Genomic DNA, 10,597 nt, shown 5'->3' on the forward strand with positions numbered 1-10,597 from the left:
CATTTCGAGGTAAAGCCTGAGGATCTGCTCTTCTAAGAGATCCCTAGTCAGGCTGATGCTGATACTTTGGGGACCACACATTGAGAACCCCTTCATTGGCTTATTCCTGATTTATTTGGATCATTTTCTTCTTAGAGACTGTGAAGAAAACAAGCCACTGGGAACTGAGTCATTCTTGTTTTTCCTTTTCTGGCTTTTTGGCCCAAGAATTACTTTCCCAGACATAGCAAACTGTACCTTTTTTCTGAAACTTTTTTTTTTTTTTTTTTTTTTTGGCAACATGCCCTTCCATGTCTACTATTATAAAAACCCTCGCTAACTTGCTCATATGGACTTTCGGCCCTGGCAGAGATCCATGTAATTAATATAAATCCATAACTTGTGAGCGCTTTATCTTGTACATTTTCTATTTTCCTTTGATCTTTAATGCCAGCGTTTTCACAGACAATAGCTCAAAATTGTGTTACAAAAAAACAGTTTTGGAGTTTATGGCTTTTGGTTTTGCTGGTTTATTTTATATTTGAAGATAGCTGTACATATTTTTTCCTCTAAGATATTGTTTTGGTTCATTATCTCTACAGCAGGTCAGTTCACTCCAGGGCCCAACATGAATTTTTTTCTTCAGAGTTTTTTTCTATCACCCCATGCATTTTTCTTTTTTAGAGGATTCAAAGCAATGGTAATATATCACTCGACAATTTTGTTACCACCCAGCATCCATTCTCCTGTATTTTGGTGATCCTGGTTTCCACTTAAAAATTATCTCCCTTCACTCTCAGCTCTTGCCTCACAGTGGAACATGTGACCCAGCCACAGCCAATCAGAGCCCATATTCTCCTTGTCTTGGGCTAAATTGTGCCCCACCCTATTCCTAGGCCAGAGTTCTAACCCTTAGAACCTCAGAATGTGACTTTATTTGGAAATAAGTTCTTTAAAGAGGTAACTAATTTAAAATGATGGCATTCTGGTGGGCCCTAATCCAGTATGACTGGTGTCCTTATAAGAATAGGAAAGTTGGACACAGACCCCGTAAAGAGGGAAGACCATGTGAAGACACAGGGAGATTTCAGCCATCTATAAGCCAAGGAGAGAGGCCTCAGGAAAAGCCAATCTCCTGATACCTCCATCTCAGACTTCTAGCTCCCCGAATTGTAAGACAATACATTTCCACCCAAACTGGTTTTGTTATGGCAGCCTGAGAAAACTAATACACCCCTGGCCCTGGAGCTGGCCAACTTTTTTTCTGGAAAGGTCCAGATAATAACTATTTTAGACTTTGGAGAGCTATACAAGATACTGAGCTGTCTCAAAGTGTTGAATTAAGGGGAACTTCTGGGTTATACTCACCTGGTGCCTGTCGGCAGAAATTCCTCCAGATGTGTGAGAATGATATTTGATACGTCCATTAATTAAGCATGCCCCACCTGTACATTGGCCACAGGAAGGAGTTACCTTTGCAGAGACTCATGCGCAGGGTGTCCCAGAGTAGAAACTGACTAATTCTCAGCACAGGTGCTCTTGTCGAATATTGATAGCTGGTTTGAAGTCCAAATAGAGTATTTCTGGCGCTTCCTCTACCAGCAGGTGTTTCTCACTCCTGGCACCCAAAATGTATGTGCCTTCTAAGGCTGTAAAAATAGACACCTCTCACATTTCCCTATAGAAACAAACAACATTTGGAAAGCAGCTTACATCTTATATGAGGTTGTTCCGCTTTTGCGAGGGATTTGCTAAGTCTGACATGTAAGCATAGATATTTGTATATTCATAAATTTCTGGTGCTGAGGCCCTTAAAATTCACTGTTCCTGAGAAAGGCAGGAAGAGGCAGGGCAACTGGGAATAAGCATTGCTTTTTTTGGAGAATTTTTCACTAAACAGATTTGTAAATATCCAAATTGCCTTATGTTGTTAACACCCTAAATATTATGAATTAAGATTAAAATATCGAACTTTAAGTAGGACATTGGGGAAAACCACAAATAAAATTTAATTTTTCTGATTTAATAAAGTATTACTACCAATGAGGCAATTTTTATACCCAATGTTTTCCATCTATATAAAGTTCTAATAATCACTTTTATGTCTAGACTTTGATATAAGTTCTATAGGTCACAAGTTATTTTAAAACTACTTTTATTTTGGGGCTTCAAAAAACATACAGGATATGCTTTCTTTTGAGTGCTTTGTAACTTGGGACTCATAATCCGTTGTCAGAAAATATCACAGATCTTACTATTCATAGGCAATATTTTGGTAGAATAGTTCACTAAATGATGCAAAAATTCACTTCTTTAAAATTATGATTCATAATTTTGGAGGTCTATAAAAAGGTACTAAAGCATAAGGAAAGAGAATTATTTATCCTAAAGACTCAGAGGAAAAGCATAAGTTAAAAATGATTTTCTGAAAGAAATGGACAGAATTTTTTTAAATACTGGTTGAAAAATAGTAATTTGATATCTATATATCGATGGATAGATGATAGATAGATAGATAGATAGATAATCAAGAATCTTCTATGAAACAAAAGTAAGGAGTGACAACAGACGAAGACAAAAAAGTCACACTAAAAAAAAGCCAAATGAAATTAAAAAAAAAAAAAGAATTCAAAGAAATCTAAACTCTAAAAAAAGGATTAAAATCCACAGTACAAATAGTTTAAATCAGAAAGGACACTGTAGAAAACAGTTTATAGAGAACAAACTTGAAAACCTCTCAAGAATATCCAAGGAGGAAAAACAAGAAATGAATATTATTTTTTGAAAGATACAAGTATAAAAGCAGTAATCAAAAAACAAATTATCAGATATAAGACCAAACGTGTGTTGTGACAATAAATATAAATGGGTTAAATTTCCCTGTCAAATGGTTAGGAATTTCAAATAAGGTTTTAATGAATAAAACTTGATTTTGCTTAAACAGTATATACTAACAAGGAAGATTAAAATAATACAGGAATATCTGTCAGGCAAATGCAAACCAAAAAAGAAGCATGAGTGATAGATAAAGTAAGTGAGAATTCAGCATCTATTCACATATGCACAGACGGGGTATGCCAGAGGCATACTGTACTGGCTCACAGAGCTGATTGTACTCATCTCTTCCCACCTCTATGTCTGATGACGTCACGTTATTTTGGGAGAGCTGGTTTAGCAGCACACCACTGTATGTACTTCTTTACTTCACTCCTCAACATTTCCCAATTTTATGGATATAATTTGTTCTTTCAAATCCTGGTTATTATCATTAAAGTACTTTATTTATGTGATGGTTCATTTTATGTGTCAGCTTCACTGGACCCTAGGGTACCTTGATATTTGATTGAACATTATTGTGGGTATTTCTGCAGGTTTTGGGGTTTTTTATGAAATTAATATTTTAATCAATGGAGTAAAACAGATTGCTCTCCATAGTGTAGGCGGGCCTAATCCAATCAATTGAAAACCTGAATAGAGCAAAAAGAATGTCCTTCCCCGAAGTAAGAGGCAAATCTCTAGCAAATTACCTTTGGACTTTACCTGCACAATTGGCTTTCCTGGAACTTGAGCCTGAGGACCCATACTGCTGATTTGAACTTGCCAGTTTCCATAATCGTGTGTTAATTCTTTATAATAAATATGTATACACACACACATCCTATTGGTTCTGTTTCTCTGGAGCACACTGATTAACACATTTATACATTACATGCTTCTCTTAAAGATCCTTTTAACATTTGAATTATTTTATAGCCATATTAGCAATAATTACATAAGTTAAATGTAAGCAGTTATCTTATACCATGAAATCCACATTCTTAATTTCTTTCATTTGATTCACTTCTTAGTTGTCCGCAATACGATGGAAAGTATTTTCAAGAAAAGTATGTTAAAGGTATACTTCTTGATCATGTCTGAGATAGTCTTTCTGTTGCATTCTCACGTGAACAGCAGAGGAGCCAGGTATCACAATCTTAATCTAATATTTTTCCTCTCCAAATTCTGTACAAGTTGTTTTATTGTCTTTGATCATCAGTTTTGCAGATAAGGAAAATCTCAGCCTTATTTTTTTCCTTGGTGAATAGCCTTTTATCCTGACTGAATGCTCATTGTATTCTTTCTATTCTAAAAATTTTTATTTCATTAGAACAGTATTGTCATCATTATGCAAACCCCTTCTATTGACACCTCTGGGAAAAAAAACAAGCATAAAACCTTTTTAGCCTTGGTGCTATATGGGTTATACTCTGTGAGTCAATTTTCATTAGTCCATTTTGCCCACACTCGGTGAACCACAAATTTAACACCTAAGTCCTAATGCAGCTAAAAAGAAATGTTATCTTTCATTGTTCCTTTTCATTATTCCTTCTGTATATGTTGTTTGTTCCTTCTGAAATTCTTCTAATTCTTCTCCCTCTGTTCTACAGTACTTTTATCTTTTCTTAAGTTGATGTTCATGTCTTTATCCTCTTCCTCTGAGTTGTGGGAGAAATTTTTGGGCATGTCTCCCACTTCACTGTTTCTGTTTCCTGCAATAGATGACCCATCAATAAACATTGTGTCCATTGCAGATTTTAAGTTATCTGTCACATATTTTCTCTCCATACGATCCTTTCCAATCTCCACCTCTTTAAGAGTATCCACACATAATGTTTACAAAATGTAATGCTTCAAAGAATTATGCTAAAAAATAATTTAGAAATATTCTAAACTTTAAATATCCTCCCATTTCTTGCAGTACCTCTAGTTCACAAGGTGACTTTTGTTTTGATGGCTGAGTTTGGTCCCACTCTTTTGAAATCTGGCATTCTTTCCTGTGTCACTTGGTTTCTCATACATGTGTACGTCTGTGCTGATGGGCAGTGACGTCAAAACCATTGCGTCTAGAGCTAGCCCTGTGTCTGTCAAGTCTCAGAGTTTGAGTCAAAACATGACTTACCCTTCCTCGTTCAACTTTAGGCAGCCTTTCCCCCCACTTCTTTCCTTCTCCTTGCCCTGTAAGGGAAACTCCTCCCAAAAATGAGCCTGTCCACTCTTGCTCTATTAGAGAGGAAATAGTTCATCCACTGGCCCTAACGTCTGTGCCTCTTTCTCCTGATGACCAGTGTTTTCACCTCTCATCTCCAACAAGCTGCCTCCCCAGAGTCCAGTCAACATATCTGACTTGCATTGTGTGTTTCTTTTTGACGAATTTGCTATATAAACACACAACTATTCCCTAGAGCCTCATCAATTATTGTTCCTGTTGAGCAAAGTACCCCCGAGAGGGACATTTTGTTTTTCTTAAAATGATGGGAGGTAATTAAGACACTATTAACTGGTCTTGAATCATTCTGGAGTCTTTTAAATTCTTTAGCTGATGAGATTAAAGACTCACACTAATATTATGAGAACATCAATTATTTCTTTCACTAAACAAGTGATTGCACACTTCCCAAAAAGATGGTAAACATTATCCATATTTCTGGAGTTATATTCAGGAATAGAAAAGGAAAAGATGAGAAAGGCTGCCTGATTTATTGCTGGTTCCATCAAGGTGGAAATCTGTATTCGTGCAAGTCAATTAGAACAAAAATAATAAAGCATAATAATCATATGCATAGAAATCAAGGTTAAGTTTTTGAAGCTGTATTCAAACATACTCTGAGCTACATATTGGCAAAGCACAAACTCAATGATCGAATTACACGTAGATCAATACTATGTGTGTGTTTGTATGTATATGTGTATGTACAGAGGGTGCATGTAGACACGTTGTAAGAAAGGAAAACACTGTGTTAAAAGTGTAATACTCAATACATACTGACAACAAAAGATAAGTCAAGCCTCGTTTGACTTCTGGAATTATAAGAGGTTCTCAGAAAGTGGTTACCATCAGCGTCCAGACACTTCTGATTACAGCAAACTACTGCTTGAGCAACGTTGACCACAGTGTCCACTTGTATACATTTTTTGGCACCCCCAGTGTGTGTGTGTGTTTGTGTGTTTTCTAAAAACACGTCTATATTTGAGTCAAATTGAATCTCTATTATATCTGTTTTTCAGTTCCTTCCCTTGGATTTATTGCTGACTCAAAATAAATTCACCCAAAAAATTAATGTTCAGTTTCCATTTATTTCATTGTCGTCTTCTTTCTTTGGAACCACAGTAATTTTGCTGGAAAAAGAAATGAGGAAAAGTTTCGCCCAAATATATTTTATTTACTTAATTTTAATAACGTATTTTAATAAACAACTGGTGTTAGGGATAAATTGTGTGGTGAATAAAAAGCTTGGGGGAGAAATATGTGTTTTCTCAGAGTGCTGACACTTTGATGTGAAATATAGATCTTGGAAGCTGCAGTGCTCAGTAACCAAATTACCTGCGTACTGTTTCTTGACATCTATGGTTACCAAATTGCTCTGCTCTTGCAGAAATCCACTTCATTCAAAAATATTCTTTCCCTAATACGTATCTCCTGATCTCTGACTATGCATCAGGTTCATTCAGTTCATCCTCAAAACAGTCCCATGAGTTACCTTTCACTTCTGTATTTCCATTTTACAAGTGAAAAGTATTATCTATTGTGTTTCCCCGAAAATGACACCTAGCCTGACCATCAGTTCTAATGTGTCTTTTGGAGCGAAAATTAATATAAACCCAGTCTTATTTTACTATAATATAAGACCGGGTATGATAATATAATATAATATAATACCGTGTCTTACATTAATTTTTGCTCCAAAAGACGCATTAGAGCTGATGGTCCGGCTAGGTCTCATTTTGGGGGAAACATAATATTGCTGTGTAACAAACAGTAACAGTGCCTTGAAACAATAACAAGCATTTATTTTACTCCAATTCTGGAGGTCAGCTGGGCTCAGCTAAGCAATTCTCACTCAGGGTCTCTCATGCAGTTACAGTTAGTTGGTAATGAGCTGGGTTCATCACAAAGCCTGTTTCACTCACATGTCTGTCCCCTTGGCTGGGAAGGGAAGACTCAAACAGCTAAGGGCTGAAACGTCTAGGGTTCCTTACTCAAGTCTCAATTTCAATCTCTCTCCCTCTCTCTCTCCCTCCCTCCCTCTCTCCTTCCCTCCTTCTCTCTATCATTTCTCCAAATAGTTTCTCAACATGGTGACCTCAGTGAAGCCAGACTTGTGACGTGGCAACTGAAGGCTCCCGGAGTGAGTGTCTCAAGACACACCAACGTGGCCTTTACTACACCTTGGAAGTCAAACATCATCATCATCATCGCTGCTGCCGTATTTTGGTCATCCGGGTTAGTTACAAAGGCCTATCCAGATTCCAGGACAGAGGACCTGGACAACACCCCTCGATGGAAGAGTGTCAGAGAATTAGCAGGTAGGTTTCAAAGTGCCACACACTGCAACTGGGGCTACTGCTTTGTTGAGCTTGCAGTATTCACTCTCACCCACCAGGATTCATCTGACTTTGTAGGGCACGGACCAGTGAATTAACTGAGGGTATGATGGGGATGGCTGTCCCTGCGATACTGGTTTTTATTTACTAAGTGACTGGAGTCGGGGGGCAGGGTCAGTTTCAGACACTTGCTGTTGACCTGCTCCCACTATGATAGTTTTCACTCCACAGGCCAAAGAACGAAGTGGGGTTCCCCCAACCACCAAATATGTCCATTCCACTTACATCTAGCTAAGCCCAGGTAGAAGAAGTGACCTTGGGTAAGGCAGCGCTCTTCAGCTGAGAGGAAACCTTAGAGACTCAGATGGGAACTGTTGGCTTCCAGCATTTCCAGCAATTGGGGAATGAATATTTCTGTTTTGAATGGAATGTGGGGAGAGGGGATCTGGGTGGGAACACCACAGCATCCACTACACTGCCTGACCCCCATGTTCTTTGATAAATTCATGGTTAAAAAAAATCAAGGATTTATCTGGAAGTGGCTGGCATAGGAGAGAAAAAGAGAAAGAATGCCATTCACTTTCTTTTTTCCAGATTGGGTAAAGAACCCACCTTTTGATTCACTTACCTTAAAGAGTATTTCCCATGAGTAAACTGTACCACAACCTTGTTTCTCCCCCAGAAATGATATGCACACTAGCATATCATTTCCTCCTTCTCTCATTTCAAACACTTGTTTTGACTTCTAAACATAATTGCTGCTCTAAGTGGCCTACCTGTGGCAGGCAGTCAAGTTAAGGACAACTGATGTGTGCTGGGTCAGGAGGAAAATGAGGCTTATTTCACTCCCAGTCCAACACCAAAGGCCAAAGGTTGACAGCCTGCATGTGTCCTCCTGGGCAAAACGGAAACTTGCAAAGTGACCTGAAGGGGAGATGGCTTTGGTAATCAGAATACTGAAAAATTAAGGAAAGGTTTGGCGAATTATTGTGACAGTAACATAGGGGGAAAAAATACCTTTAAGTTGAAAATGTTTCCCCAGGGTCAAAACTAAAATATTTAGATGAAGTCTGTTAGAATCTACAAAAGTCCGCTTCCCCAGAGACTAACTTTTGACATTGCTACCCAACACACACACATTAAATCTAGAATTTACAAGGTAATAGTTTTAGTGATGATGAAGTATTTCTTTTGTTTTTATTACAAAAGCAATATGAGTTCAAGGTAAGAAAGTCAAACAGAACAGAAGGGAATGAACTGAAATGTAAAGGTCTTACCCTGATGCCAACCACTCATTTCAACTCCCCAGAAACAATTGCTTATGTTAAGAGCTTTTCTATGCAGTCACAAGAAAATGTTGTTTTCTGATGCTTTTAGACAAATTGGATGATGTTATACATTATGGTTTTGCAACTGCTTTTTTCAGTGTATTATGGCATGTATTGGGTGTCTTGCTATATACAGCTTTTAATAGTTTTATGATATCCCACTTATTTGGGATGCATGAAGAAATTTTGACGAGTCTCCTAGTAATTAACATTTAGTAGAAATGCCTGAGAAATGATAGTTCACAAAATGATATGATAAATACACATCTTCATACACAAGCTCCCCACTAGAATGTAAGTCCTCTAGTGGCAAAGATTTTGCTTACTGTTTACTGATGAACCCCAGCACTTAGTACAGTGCCTGGCTCATAGTGGATGCCCAATAAGCATTTGTTGGGTGAATGTATCTTCGGATGTATATGTATCTATACAGATACACTTTCCAAAGTCATTGCTTCACTATGTACTGCCATCTATGTTTTCTTTTGTGTTTTGTTTGATCAGCTGTGGACTTCATTTTTAGAGCTCAGTGTAGTAGAAATAGTTATACTTGTGTATTAGTTTCCGGTTGCTACTATAACAAGTTACCACAAATTTTAATGGCTTAAAACAACACAGATTTATTATCTTTTAGCTCTGGAGATCAGAAGTCCAAAATGGGTCAGCAGGGCTGTGTTCCTTCTGGAAGCTTTCGGGGAGAATTCATTTCCTTGCCACTTCCAGCTTCTAAAAGCTGCATTCCTGGGCTCATGGCCCCCTCCTTATCACTGCAAACTCTGCTTCCATTGTCATATCTCCTTCTCTTACTCTGACCCTCCTGCTTCCACCTTCCCTTATAATTACCTTGGGTCCATCTTCATCATCCAAGATAACCTCCCCATCTTGAAATCTCTCACTTGATCACACTTCAAAGACCCACTTGCCACATAAAAGACATCTTCACAGGTTCCAAGGATTGGGATATGACCTTTTGGGGGAGCCATTATTCTGCATACCACAGCCTGGGAATCAGATCCGCATTTCAGTGTCGTCATGTCAGCATGCGTGCCCTGAGGATATGCTGAGTCCCTCCTTCCGTGTCGTCAACTAAGTCTAGGAAGGACAATAACTAGCTCCGTGGTCTCGCTCCAGTTACATAACCTCCCTGAGCCTCCATTTCCTCACCTGCAGAACTGGAGAGAGTAAACCTGTCTCATAGGAAATGCTGTGTGTAGAATGTCTGCAGACATCCTTTTCCATCAGCCAACATCCAGGAATTATTATATGCTGTTTTAATCTTGACAACATGTAAGTAAAATACTGGATTAAGCAGTAACGAGTTAGAGAAGCAGATGCTCTTGTAAAGTGCTGCTGTGAATGTAAATTGGTACAGACTTTGTAGAGGGCAGTGTGGCACTATGAATGTAATGAAAAGCCTTGTAACTTTGTTCTCATTATCCCGGTAATTAGCCATTTCTAAAGAGTGTTTTAGGGGCGCAGTTGACTTTATGTGCAAAGATGCTCAGTGAACTATTATCCGTAATACTGGGGAGTGGGATGGGAGTGGACACTGTCGACGCTGAGAAAGCATATGGCTCAGTAGGTGTCCGACTGGGCTCAAATGTAAAAACAGAGCCTAAAATATTTTTAATCCTATTTTATTAAGAAACCAGGTAAATTTTCACACTGCACACTGTTCTATATTATCAAAGCTAGACTTCAAACTGAACTTTATCTGAGTCCAAAGCACATCATCTTTCCCTTCTGTCATAAAGTATCTACCGTTTCTAGATGTAAAACAAACACCACCTACCCAAGGTGTCCCATAAACTATTCTGCTTATTTAAAACATTTTAATTCTAGGAGCACTTGGAAGATTGACAAAACTCTTTAAATTGTCAAGGGGAACTAAACTCCTTGGGTTTAATTCTCTCCTGCTTTTGGGTATC

This window comes from Rhinolophus ferrumequinum (assembly GCF_004115265.2).
Source record: "Rhinolophus ferrumequinum isolate MPI-CBG mRhiFer1 chromosome 15 unlocalized genomic scaffold, mRhiFer1_v1.p scaffold_54_arrow_ctg1_1, whole genome shotgun sequence".
NCBI lineage: Eukaryota > Metazoa > Chordata > Mammalia > Chiroptera > Rhinolophidae > Rhinolophus > Rhinolophus ferrumequinum.